Here is a 2,682-nt window from a genome sequence, read left to right on the forward strand (position 1 = left end):
CACCTTAGGTGTATGTGGCTGGCGCCTTAGCCACTTGAGCCACAGGCGCCGAGCCCGTTTTGAGGAATTTCAATACTGTTTTCATTATTGATATTGGACAGGTGGTTGGCTGAGCTGAAGGCCCTGCCACCTCAGCCCTGGTGGTGTTGGTGCTGCAGCAGCTGGCAGAGGAACCAGCGGGCTGGACGGTAGGGGGCAGTAGGAGGCTCCACTAGCTGGTGGAGCCAGACAACTACTGCTGGGGAGACACCAGCACCTTAGGTCTCCCTCCCCTTGTACTTGGGGCTGAACAGGTAACCCCCCATTTCCTAGGCCTGGTCAATTTTGTGTAAGTTTCCGAGGCCTGGTCAATTTCATGTAAGTTTCCTAGGCTTAGGAAAGAAAGGGATTGTAGCCATTCATTTGGTACTAAGTTCTGGCTACCCAAGCCAATTAAATGTAACAATTGAATTCCTGGCTAAATGTAACTACAGAGGACCCCATGCGACTATATATACCCCTGGACAAAGAGCTGGAGAGAGAGAGAGAAGGAGCAAGAGAGCTTTCCCCTACATGCTTTCACCCCCACCCGCCCCCCACCCCCGCCAAGACCTGGATTCTCTCTGCCAGGAGCGCCTATGTTTTTGTATTCTTTTCTGTAAAAAAAATCCTGTCTTCCCACTGATCTGTGATCCATGGATTCATTCTTGGAGAAACTCTGGTATCATTATGACTGTACTAATTTACATTCCTATGAACAATGTGCAAGGATTTCTGGTTTCTCCACCTCCTCTCCATTGTTTACTATCACTCATCTTGTTGATAATAGCTATTCTAACAATGTGCTACCTCCAAAATTCTGATGGTGAAACTTAATGGCCAATGTGATTGCTTTAAGAGGTGGGCCTTCTTACACAGAGTGGTGCAATGGATGCTGGAAATTAAGAAGGGGGGAAGGTGTGAAGAAAGAAAAACTACCTATCAGGGACAATGTACACTAGGTGACAGGTACACTAAAAAAAAAAAAAAAAAAAAAACCAAAAACTCACTATACAATTCATTTGTGTAACCAAAACCATTTGTGTCCCTAAATCTATTAAAATTTTTAAAAAGAGAGAGACATGGGCCCTGTATCAGGTAATTAGGCCATAAGGGTCCTTCTCTTGTGAGTAGGATTAAGGCACGTATGAAAGAGAATTCACGTGGCATTCACCCCACTTACCTTCCATTTTCTGCCATGTGAGGATGTAGTACTTCTCCTCTCCAGAGGGCACAGAAAAAGCACCATCCTGGAAGCAGAGAGGTGCCCTCACCAAACTGACCAAACTTGTTGGTGCCTCAATCTTGGACTTCCCAGCCACAAAAATTGTGAGAAATAAATTTCTGTTCTTTAAAAATTACCCAGTCTCAAGTGTTTTGTTATAGCAGCGCAAGCCAACCAAGATGGAGATTATATGTCATTGTGATTTTAATGGCATTTCTTGATGATTAATGATTTTGAGTATTTTTTATATACCTATTGTCCACTTTAGGTATGTCTTCTTTTGAGAAATGTCTATGAAGATCCTTTGTGCATTTTAAATTGAGCTATTTTTTTCTTATTATTGAGTTGTTTGGGTTCCTCACATATTTTAGATATTAACCACTTCTCAGATGTATGGTTTGCAAATATTTTCTCCATTCCTTAAGTTGCCTTTTCACTCTGTTGATTGTTTCCTTAGCTATGCAGAAACTTCTTTGTTTGCTGTAATCTTATTTATCTATTTTTGCTTTTGTTGCTTGTGCTTTGGGGTTTATATCCAAAAAAGCATTGCCCAAATCCATGTCATGAAGCTTTTCTTCTATGTTTTCTTCTGGTAGTTTTATAGTTTCAGATCATACATTTACATATTTCATTCACTTTGAGTTGATTTTTGTGGATGATGTGAGATAAAGGTCTAATTTCATTCTTGTGCATGGGGAGATCCAGCTGTACCAGCAAAATTTATTGGAGAGACTGCCCTTTCCCCATTGTATGTTTTTGGTATGTTTGTCAAAAATTAATTAATTGTAAATTCATGAATTTATTCTATTTCTTTAGTCTAAGTGTCTTCACAATTTGAATATCTTTTATTTATTTCTTTTGCTCAACTGCACTGGCTAGGACAATGTTAAATGGGACAACACATTTGAATACCAGTGACAAAAGTGAGCATCTTTGTCTTGCTCCTGGATTTAGAGGAAAAGCTTTCATTTTTTCACCATTGATTATTATTTTAGCTGGCACTAATCAAAAAATGGCCTTTATTGTGCTGAGATACATTCCCTCTGAAATATCTAATCTGTTGAGAGTTTTTGTCAAGAAAAGATGTTGAGTGTCCTCAAATGCTTCTTCTACATCTGTTGAGATGATCATATGATTTTTGTTCTTCGTTTATTAATGTGGTGTAACATACTTATAGATTTGCATTTGTTGAACCATCTTTGTATCCCTGAAATAAATCCCATTTGATCATGGTGAATGATCCTTTCAATGTGCTGTTGAATTCAGTTTGATATTTTTGTTAAGGATTTTACATTTATGTTCATTGAGGATAATGACCTCTAATTTTCTTTTCTTGTAGTGTTCTGTCTTGGTTGGTATCATGGTAATGCTGGCCTCACAAAATGAGTTGGAAAATATTCTATTGTCTTCAATTTTCAGAAGAGTTTAAGATGGATTGG

Source organism: Otolemur garnettii, unplaced genomic scaffold (assembly GCF_000181295.1).
Source record: "Otolemur garnettii isolate 467f Iridium unplaced genomic scaffold, OtoGar3 scaffold00244, whole genome shotgun sequence".
Classification (NCBI taxonomy): Eukaryota; Metazoa; Chordata; class Mammalia; order Primates; family Galagidae; genus Otolemur; species Otolemur garnettii.